Consider the following 11,017-nt stretch of genomic DNA (forward strand, 5'->3'; position numbering starts at 1 on the left):
ATAATTGCTTTTGATTACTTGTAAATTCTTTCCCAAGGCCCATGTTCATAATTTTTGTAGGATTCTTATAGTTTGAGGTCTGACATTTAAATCTTTAATCCATCTTGAGTTAATTTTTGCATATGGTATATGTATATGTAAAACTTGTGTGTGGTCTTTTTGAGGTAGGAGTCGACTCCTGTGAGGTATGGTGCTGGGTGCAGATGCAGTGTGGCTCTGGATAGCGCCTTATGGACAGTTGTGTCCCAAAGGACGGATGAGAATAACTACTGAAGTCCTAAAGAGCAAGCCTAACTCAAGCCATTGGCACACAGGTGGAGTCCAACTTGTCTGGACTAGCTTAATGGTTCTGCTCCTGGTAACGTTTTTATCCATGGATGGCTTGCTTGGGTAAGGACATGAAGACAGTTCCTGTCATACCTTTTAAAGGGTTTTTAATGACCACAACAAGCAAGCATGCAGCTTACTGCTTGAAGGGGTCTTGCCTCACCCAAGCTGGAGTGCAGTGGCCTTTGAAGCTTACTACAGCCTCAAACTTCTGGGCCCAAGTGATCCTCAGCCTCCCAATGGTCTTTGTAGACCGCCTGATGGAGTCTCATGGCACAAGAAGATTAAAACAATGTCTCCAATTTTAATAAATTTTTGCAATCCAAAAAAAAAAAAAAACTGTGTGTGGTAAAAAGTAGGAGTCCAGTTTCATTCTTTTGCTTATGGTTAGCCAGCTATCTCAGCACCATTTATTGAATACTCCTTTCCCCATTGCTTTCTTAAAATCAACTTTGTCAAAGATTAGATGGCTGTAGGTGTGTGCCTTTATTTCTGGGTTCTCTATACTGTTCCATTTGTCTATGTGTCTATTTTTGTAGTAGTACTGTGCTGTTTTGGCTACTATAGCCTTACTGCAGGGGTCCCCAACCTGCGGACACGTATCCATCCATGGCCTGTTAGGAATCGGGCTGCACGGCAGGAGGTGAGCAGCAGGCAAGCATTATCACCTGAGCTCCACCTCCTGTCAAATCAGCAGGGGCATTAGATTCTCATAGGAGTGCAAACCCTATTGTGAATTGCGCATGTGAGGAATCTAGGTTGCGCACTCCTTATGAGAATCCAACTAATGCCTGATGATCTGAGGTGGAACAGTATCATCCCGAAGCCATCCCCACCCACTTATCTTACACACAACCAGTCACTGGTGCCAAAAAGTTGGGGACCTGCTGCCTTAAGTATAGTTTGAAGTTAGGTAATGTGATGTCTCTGGCTTTGTTCTTTTTGCTTAGAATTGCTTTGGCTATTCTTTTTCTCTTCTCTTTCTAGTTTCTCTTTTTTTTTTTTCTAGTTTCTTGAGAAAGGAATTTTGATTATTGATTTCAGATCTTTCCTTGTTTCCAGTTATTGCTATGCATTTCCTTTTCAGCACTGCTTTAGCTGTATTCCACAAATTTTGATATGCTGTGTTTTAACTTTTATTTAGTTTTATGTATTTTTTATTTCCTTCGAGACCTCCTTTTTGACTCATGGATTTTTTTTTTTTTTTTTTGACTGAGTCTCGCTCTATTGCCCAGGCTGGCATCCACACCACACCCTGCTAATTTTTGTATTTTTAGTAGAGACGGGGTTTCATCATGTTGGCCAGGCTGGCCTCGAACTCCTGACCTCAAGTGATCCACCCACCTCGGCCTCCCAAAGTGCTGGGATTATAGGCCTGAGCCACGATTTTGAAGTGTATTGTTTAATTTACATATATTTAAAGATTTTCTTGTTTTTATATTATTGATTTCTGGTTTCCTTCTGTTATAGTCAGAGAACACACTGTGTATAATTTCAATACTTTTACGTTTGTTGAACTTTGTTCTATGTATTGGGATATGCTGTATCTTTGTGGATGTTCCATGGGCACTTGAAAAAAATGTATTTTGCCATTGTGTTCTGTATGTGTCATTTGGGCCCTGTTGTTTGATTGTTATTCAGACCCTCTGTATTTTTGCTGATTTTCTGCCAAGTGGTTCTATCAGTTTCTGAGAGAGGGATGTTGAAGACCGTAACTATAATTGTGGGTTTGTTTATTTCTCTTTTCAGCTCTGAGTTTTTGCTTCATGTATTTTGAGGCTCTGTTGTTTGGTGTGCACCTATTTAGGATTATTATGTCTTCCTGATTAATTGGCCTTTTTATCCTTATGTAATGTCCTATGTCTCTCTTTATCTCTGGCAATTTTCTTTGCCTTGATGTCTACTTTATTAGATATTAATATAGCTACTCCTGCTTTTAAACAAATGTTTGCATGGTATACCTTTTTAAAAATCCTTTTATTGTCAATCTACCTATGTTATTACATTTGAGGTAAGTTTCTGTGAAACAATATATAATTGTCTTGTATTTTTAAATTCACTCTGCTAACCTCTGTGTGTTTAATTGGTTGACTTAATTGGTTTGTGTTTTAATTAGACCATTTCTATTTCACATAACTTATGATATATGTTAATGCTTAAGTCTTCCATTTTTATTATTTGTTTTCTGTTTGTTCTTCTGGTTCTTGTTTCCATGTTTCTCTTTTCTTTACTTCCTGGGTTACTTGAATTTTTTTGGTTAGGATTCCATCTTGATTTATTTATAGTGCCTTTGAGTCTCTACCTTTGGGCATTACAATATACACATATGACTTTTCACAGCCTACTGGTATCAACAATTTGCCACCTTTAGTGGAGTGTGCAATCTTCATTTCCATTTCGAGCTCTTTCCCTTCCCCAGATTTAAATATAGTTCTTGTGAGTATCATATGGTATTCTAATTTTGATTTCAATCATTAAACATGATTTATAAAACTCATGAAGAAACTTCATAGTCTATTATATATACTCATATTTTGGCATTTTCTATTATTTTTTTTTTCTCCTGATGTTCCAAGGTTCTTTGTTTTATCGTCTCCTTTCTGTTTGAAGAATTTATTTGGCCAATTTTAAGACTAGATCTGCTAGCAACAAAGTCTTTTACTTTTTCCTTCATCCGAGAATGCTTTTATTTTTCCTTCATTCTTGAAGGAGAGCTTACCTATAGAATTTGTGATAGTTCTACTCTTTGAGCATTTGTCACTTTCTTAGCACCTCTGTGGTTTCAGAAGGAAAATCCACTGACATTTGAATTTGCATTCTCCTGTAGGTAAATCATCATTTCTCTGTGGCTGCTTTCAAGACTTTTTTCTGTGCCTTTCATTTCCTGAAATTTAATGTGTGTGTTTGGGTTTATCCTACTTGAAATGTTGAGCTTGTTGAAGCTGCAGGTTTGTGTCTTTTTCCAAATTTAGAAGGTTTTCAGCCATTATTTCTTGGAGTAGTCTTTCAGCCCCATTCTTTCTCCTCTTTTCATTTTGGAATGTGATGATGTAATTGTTGAATTTTTTATTGCTGTCCCATAGGTCCCTGCAGCTCTGTTCATTTTTCTAAGTCTATATTCTCCCTGTTGTTCAGATTGAATGAATTCTGTTGATTTGTCCTAAAGTTCACTTATTCTGTGCTCCATGATGTCCACTCTACAATTATGCCCATCCAACAAGTGCTTTTTGTTGCATTTTTTTATTTCTATAAATTCCATCCAGTTCTCTTTTAAACATCTATTTCTTTTTTAAAATTTAATTTAATTTTAAGTCCTGGGATACATGTGCAGGATGTGCAGGTTTGTTATATAGGTAAATATGTGCCATGGTGACACACTTATCAATCTATCACCCAGATATTAAGCCCCTCATGCATTAGCTATTTATCCTGATACTTTCCCTCCCTGTCGCCTCAGCAAACCCCATTGTATGTTGTTCCCCTCCCTGTACCCATATGTTCTCATTGTTCAGCACCCACTTACAAGTGAGAACATGCTTGGTTTTCTATTCCTGTGTTAGTTTGCTGAGGATAATGGCCTCCAGCTCCATCCACATCCCTGCAAAGGACATGATCTCATTCCTTTTTATGGCTGCATAGTATTCCATGATGCATATGTACCACATTTTCTTTATCCAGTCTATCATTGATGGGCGTTGTGTTGATCCCATATCTTTGTTATTTAAACATCTATTTCTTCAACGACATTTTTTCAATTGCTTCCAGAGAATTTGTAATTCATGTTGAGGTTTTTTTTTTTTTTTATGATAGCTGCTTTAAAATTCTTGTCAGATAATTACAACATCTGATTAATTTTGGTGTCAGCATCGGTTGGTTGTCTTTTCTCATTCAAGTTTTAGATTTTTGGTTCCAATATAACAAGTCATTTTACTTGTTGCCTGAATATTTTGTCTGATGTTAAAAGTCTCTGGGATCTTACTACATCTTTTCTTTTAGCAGGAACTCATCCTGTCTATATTTAACATGCAGATCTTAGGCTACTATGTGGGTTGTGGTTCCAATGACAGTTTCATTTTTAAAGCCTTTGGTGTGTTATTTTGGTCTGTTTGACTTACCTGATGTTTCTTGGGCTCACACTAGTTCCTGCAGAAGGGGTTTCTCCAGACTGGGTCACTGGGTGTCCCTAGGTGAGAGAAGGCAGTCCCAGGCCTACAGGTAGAAAGAGGTTCCCTGACCAGATCTTACGGAATGATCTCTCTACTGTGCCCCTAGTTGCCCCAGGATCTCTGGTCAGAGGAGGGGAGTATTAGGCCTAGGAGACGAAGAGACTTTGCAGGTCCTGCTGCCTGCTGTGTCTGGGTCCCTCCTCCTGGTTTCACCCACTCATCCTGGTATCTCAGTATGGATGGGAATTCCAGGCTTGCGGCAGCTTCCCTAGAAAATACTTATTCTGACGTGATCTTCTCTTCTTTGAGGGCCAGAGTATTTCCCAGGCTGGGCCACTTGGTATGACCCCCTTGAAGGCACCCTCTGGAGGATGTCATAGGCCCTCAGAGGCAAAGAGGCTCCAGGATGAGGCTGCATGTGTGGAGTTTCTTGCAGGTGCTATGGGGCAACCTTGGTGTCTCCCCACTGGAAGGAGAGTGCTTCTCCCCATCTATCCCCCTTGATGATTCTTCCTGGCTTGGCTTGTGCTTTCTCAGGGGCTCCAGTTCCATCGGGGGAGGTGTTGCCTTACGAAGGCTGCTTTCTGGTGCTGGGTTGAAGGAAAATGCTGGCCCTGGGTCACTTTGTTCTACTGGGTCACTTTGTTCTACAGGGTGTTGCTCCTCTAGTCTTTGGGTCCCAAACCAGCTCACCTTCTTCTTACCAATAGCCAGAGTTCTCCTTTATTTGCTTCTTGCTATTTTCAGGGTGAGGAGTGGGTACAAATAGGTGTACACCATCTTGCCTGGATTGGAAGCCTAGGGTCTGTTTTAAACCAAGGGAAGACGTTTCAATGAAGGAAGATGTGGAGGAAAATGAGAAAGACTGCACAGCAGGCAGAAGGGGATGGGAGCTGTGAAGCCCTCTTTCACTGGAGGCAAAGGAAAGCTGAGAAACTACTCTAGACACCATGCATATCTATCTCTGAGTTAGTATGCTTTCTTCCCCCCTCCCCAAATTTCAGCCTTTTGTATTTCTTCATTCATTCTCTATATAAATGGATACGTGTAATGATAGCCACAGTAATTTTTGTTTTTGTTTGTAGGCCATTGCTTTGCTTTCAGTGTGCCTTGAGGTTTAAACCCCTGAAGAAAAGGAATCTATTGTGAAATTTGTATTATTATCTAGCAGTAGATGAATTGATGATGAACTAATAAAAGGGTTAATGATGATAACTTAATTGAGCCTACAAAATTTTATATATGCATATGAAGAGATATATTCACATATAATTTTATTTCTAGCCCCTTGTGCTATTATGAGAGCTTCAATTTAAATTATACATAAAATAAATTGTTTTATTATGGTTGCTAAACAAACATGCTGCAAGTATGTGTGTGGATACCTAATCCATTAGTCCAGAGGCCTTAAAAGTGAGTGTTCTCAATCCTTTGGAAAGAAAATATTAGCATTTCTATTTCTAGTTATTTTTTATCTCCGTGTCCTTTCACTTTTATTTTGTGTGTATTTTAAATGCTATAACATACTATAACAGCAATACATATATACAATTTTAAAATTATATAAATTTGGGCACTGATAGGGTGCTGTAAAATCAAAATAGTTTGGAGATTAATGCTTCAGGCAACAGAAGATTTGCAAAATTCACTGCATAAAAGAGTACTTAATTTGGGGGCATTCTTCCCAGAATAATTTACAAAATCTTAAACTGAGGAGAGGCAGAATGTTCACAAGATTCATGTATGGATATGTTTGAATAACACATTTCAATCTCAGAACCTCAGAGGAAGAAATGTTTTTGAAAGCGTGTGGAAGAGAAAGAAATCTGGCAGCTCAGGACAGAACTTGGATCTGGGATGCAAGGGAGCACAGGTTTGCATGATTTAATGGAGGAGAGCCGGCTGCTACTGCTTTCAGTAGGTTCTAATCTATCTTTTAAAATCTCTTCCCTTCCTCCACCTGTGCGCCTAAAGCTCCTTATCCTACTTTCTTTTTTCTATAGCGTGATTCACCTGCTAACATACTATACAATCAACTAGTATTAATGTTTATTGTGGGTTGCCTGTGTTCTGCCAGCTAGAATGTAAATTCCATGAGGGCATGTGTCTTCATCGACTCATTGATGCAAACCAAGCACCTGCAACAGTGCCTGAATAAAGTGATGATTAACTATGTATTGTTAAATGACCAATAGCAGGGTCCTGGGCTGGCTTATAAGTTTTAGGCCTTAGTGGTTTTTATTAGCATTACAGCTAAACTGCTCTGCGGTTAATGTCCCAAGGTTAAGATATTCTGTTCTCTTTGTCAGCATAAACATAAACTACATTTGGAGATTTTTTTAGATGCGATATGCTAACTAGAATGTGCCTTTAAGAACACAGTATTCTTGATTTTTTTTATACAAAATACATTCATTTTTTGACTTAGTGCAATTAAATAAGTCTTACACTCAGAGAGTTATTTTTCACAGTTGAGTTGAATAAGACTTCTCAGTGCCAATTCATATAGTTCCTTCCTCAAAGAAGCCACTCCTGATTAGGCTCACCTGGTTCCCATCACGGTTGTATGTCATGCAGCCGTGTGTGTGTCTTTAAAATATGGATCATGCATTGCTTTCTAAATGTCTTTCGTGGCTTCATTTGTGTTTCCTGTCTTTACTATCCAAGAAGATGATAATCATTGCAGAAGATGTAGAAGTAGAAAAGTTGTACCTGGCTGCTCCTGAGCATTTTGGAAAGATGTTGAAGAGAAGTCATTTCACTATTAGGGATTTGTGTTCAAGTGATTAGAAAGCTTTTCAGTTTCAATGGCCCCTAAGTATGAATTTACTTTAGAAGTGGACTTTTAAAATATGTATTTAGTTAGTGACTAAGTGACCATCTGCTGAGAGCAAGACAATGAAGGAACAATAAGCAAGGATGGATTCAGAAGAAAAGAAATAAGCAAGAATGGACGGATTCAGAAGAAAGAAATGAGAAATTCTCGGAGAAAGTAGACAAATGTAAGGGGAGCATTATTCATATTTTGTTTAGGGTTGGCTCTGTAAATAAATTGCTTTTATTTTATTTTTATTCATCCACCCTGCTTTACAAAGTATGTCTTATTTAAGTGTTAAAGGAGACAGTGATTATGATTACTAGGAAGTGTAAATCCTTTTGTTCTTCTATCTTATATAATCTTGCAGTGGTTCTTGAATATAATCATTTCTCTGGTTTGCTTAAATAATTTTTGATGATTTTTTTCTGGTCCAAATTCCATGAAATACAGGAAAACAAAGTTTATATGCATTTGGAAAGAACATTTACCTCATCCTCTCTTCTCTCTGACTTTCCCATCATTTCTGGCTCTTGGGTGTCTGTTTGACTCTTCTATCTGTATCATTTCCTCCATATAGTCCAGGCCTATTGATGTTTCTATACGGCTCATGTCCTTTACTTTTTTTTCTTTGTTTTTTTTTTTTTTTTTTTTAGTTGGAGTTTTGCTCTTATTGCCCAGGCTGGAGTGCAATGGTGAGATCTCGGCTCACTGCAACCTCCGCCTCCCAGGTTGAAGCGATTCTCCTGCCTCAGCCTCCCGAGTAGCTGGGACTGCAGGCACACGCCACCACACCTGGCTAATTTTGTATTTTTAGTAGAGATGGGGTTTCTCCGTGTTGGTCAGGCTGGTCTTGAACTCCCGCCCTCAGGTGATCCGCCTGCCTTAGCCTCCCAAAGTGTTGGGATTACAAGCATGAGCCACCGTGCCTGGCTTTATTTCTTTCCTCTTGGCAGAGCCCTTTTTGATTTTCTCTTAGAGTATCATGATATTATTTTGACTTGTTTCTGGACCTCTTATTTTTTCTCTACCTGTCTCACACTCCCACAACCTCCCAAACTAGATTAATATTTCTATTTTCCAATTCTGCACATATTGCTCTCTTGTACTAAAATTTGCTATTTTCTTGTTGTCTGGTAGAAAAAGTACAAACTCTCCAAATTGGCATGAATGATTCTCCTCAAAGCATAAACAATCCTACCAGGTTTTCCCCCATTATTACCCTACAGCAGTGTGTCTAGCATATAATAATGAGAGCTGTTAAAAAAATGTTTGTTTAAAAATGAACATTTCTTACGTTTTGGCCAAACTTAATTATTATTAGTGATACTTTATAATGCTATATGTACTAACATCTCAGTTCCTTTGTTCGGGCCATAGGGAAACCTACATCATAAAATGCTGTAAGTTAATTGGCAGATAGGCTGTCTTCCTATTTTTGACTTTTAGTATCCCATCAAGCCTTCAAAACTTCATCGCAAAGCCATCACAGCCATGCCACTTTAGAAACACTTCCTTGTGGCCAGGCACGGCGGCTCACACCTGTAATCCCAGCACTTTGGGAGGCCGAGGTGGGCAGATCACTTGAGGTCAGGAGTTGAGACCATCCTGGCCAACATGGTGAAACCCTGTCTCTACTAAAGATACAAAATTTAGCCGGGTGTGGTGGCAGGTGCCTGTAATCCCAGCTACCTGGGGGGCTGAGGCAGGAGAATCGCTTGAACCTGGGAGGCGGGGCTTGCAGTGAGCCAAGATCGCGCCACTGTACTCCAGCCTGGGAGATAGAGCAAGACTCCGTCTCAAAAACAAAAACAAAAACAAACAAACAAAGAAAACAAAAAAACTTCCTTGTTGTCACATCCATGTCTCCCAGCTGTTCTTTGAGTCACTGTAGCACTTTGTTTAGCATCACCTATCATACCATTTCCTCTACCATGTAGCATGGTAATTTTCACATTTAGATAACCCTCTTTCTCCACAACTTGAGAGCAAACTCCTAGAAGATAGCTTTTTCTTACTTCTCTTTTAGACCTTGTAGTACCCATAACAAGTGATTTATTAATCTGTGAGATCAGTACCTTTCAAGGGTGTTTGGTGTTTTCTTTTTCTTTTTCTTTTTAACCACTGCTGTTCTTGTCATAGCGGGGCCATTTCATCAAATGTAATCTTGCATGGAAATCCACAGAAGAAGAAGAAAAACAAACTCTCTCTGATTGGAAGAGACGTGATTGTTATATTCTTCCCAAATATCCTCTTCCTGCTACCCTTTGCTGACTGTACAGAACACCCATTGCTCTGCTCAATCTTATCTGAAAACTACAGTATTTAGTTTATATGTCATAGCCAAACAGGGCGAGGCCTTTTACTATCACCCCGTCAGTGGTTTACCAGAGCTCTAAATTTGTGCTTGGAATAAACACTTAAGTAAGGAGGAGTACATGAAGTTGTGTATGGTTAGTGGTTACCTTATATTTCTTATAATTGTATGTCCATTTATTGCCAAATTTTACCCCTGATAAAACCCATCCTCACTGTTGGAAATAGCTAGAAATTGAAGAGAAGGAACCTAAGTGAGTAACATAATAGGATTAGATGTTTTCAACAAATGACTTAGAAATAAAGTATATACAGGTTTTCTTGTGCTCTTTTGCTTTTTGCAAGAAGAAGGCTGAAATATGAGCAAGCTGACATTTTGCGTGCATTTAGGAGGAAAGGGAGGGGTTGATAGGATTGGTTTGGGGCAGAGTATTCTGCTATATTCTGAAAGGTTTGGTTCATCACAGCTAGAAACAGGCAGGAAGGATTCTGATAAAAACAACCATGGCTATGAGGAAAGATTTTTTTTGGGGGGTGGGGGGAGGTTGGGGTAATGTTCCTATGAGCATGGGAAAGTTTTCTCTGAAGAGAGGTGGGAAACTGCCTTGAATTCTGATCTGAAGACATGCCAAGTTCTGCTTGTCTCTAGAGCTATAGCCACTCAATTGGTAAGGGCAAAGAATGCTCCTAATACAAATAAGAGTTTCAGGAAAGGAAGAAAGAAAAGGGAAGTGAAAGGAGTATATGAGATAATATTTGCTTTTAGGGTATAAAAATTAAGGGAGATTTAGGTCTTCACCAAGAGCAGTATTCTAATAACATCTTATAGACCCAAGCCTTTTGTTCATTTTATCTTTCCTCCCTTCTCTCTCCCTTCTTCTTTGTTCTACCCCCTCACCTTTTTGTTTAATGTCTATCAGAAAGTTGAAAGTGATGTTTTCCATTGTCTGTTTTCTAGAAATCCCTGCTAAAGCCCAGAAGCTGCTGCAAAACTAGCCCGACAATACCACCACCTTCTAAGGGGAGCTTGCAATGAGGTTAGCCCTCATTTTAGGTTCTTTAGAGGCCACTGAACAAATTTAGGGGCCCTCATCCAGTCATCTCTCGCCACACTCAATAAATAGAAGATTAGGTATTTGAGGAGGGTGTTATAATTCAGTGACCTAGTAGAGAATGTTTGTGAGGTTGACTCTCCAAGATATTTGCAGATAGAATTACTCCCTAGGTTTAAAAGAAGGAAAGACTAGCATCTCATTCCTGAGGTGAATGTCTGCTAATGAATCCAACTTCTGATCTACTCTGTGTCTATGTCAATGGGAGAAGGGAATTGGTAGAGACCCTGGGAATGACCTAGTCCTATTGCTGCTTCATTGCTTGGAGAAGTTATGATGCA

This window comes from Nomascus leucogenys, chromosome 8 (assembly GCF_006542625.1).
Source record: "Nomascus leucogenys isolate Asia chromosome 8, Asia_NLE_v1, whole genome shotgun sequence".
Taxonomy (NCBI): domain Eukaryota; kingdom Metazoa; phylum Chordata; class Mammalia; order Primates; family Hylobatidae; genus Nomascus; species Nomascus leucogenys.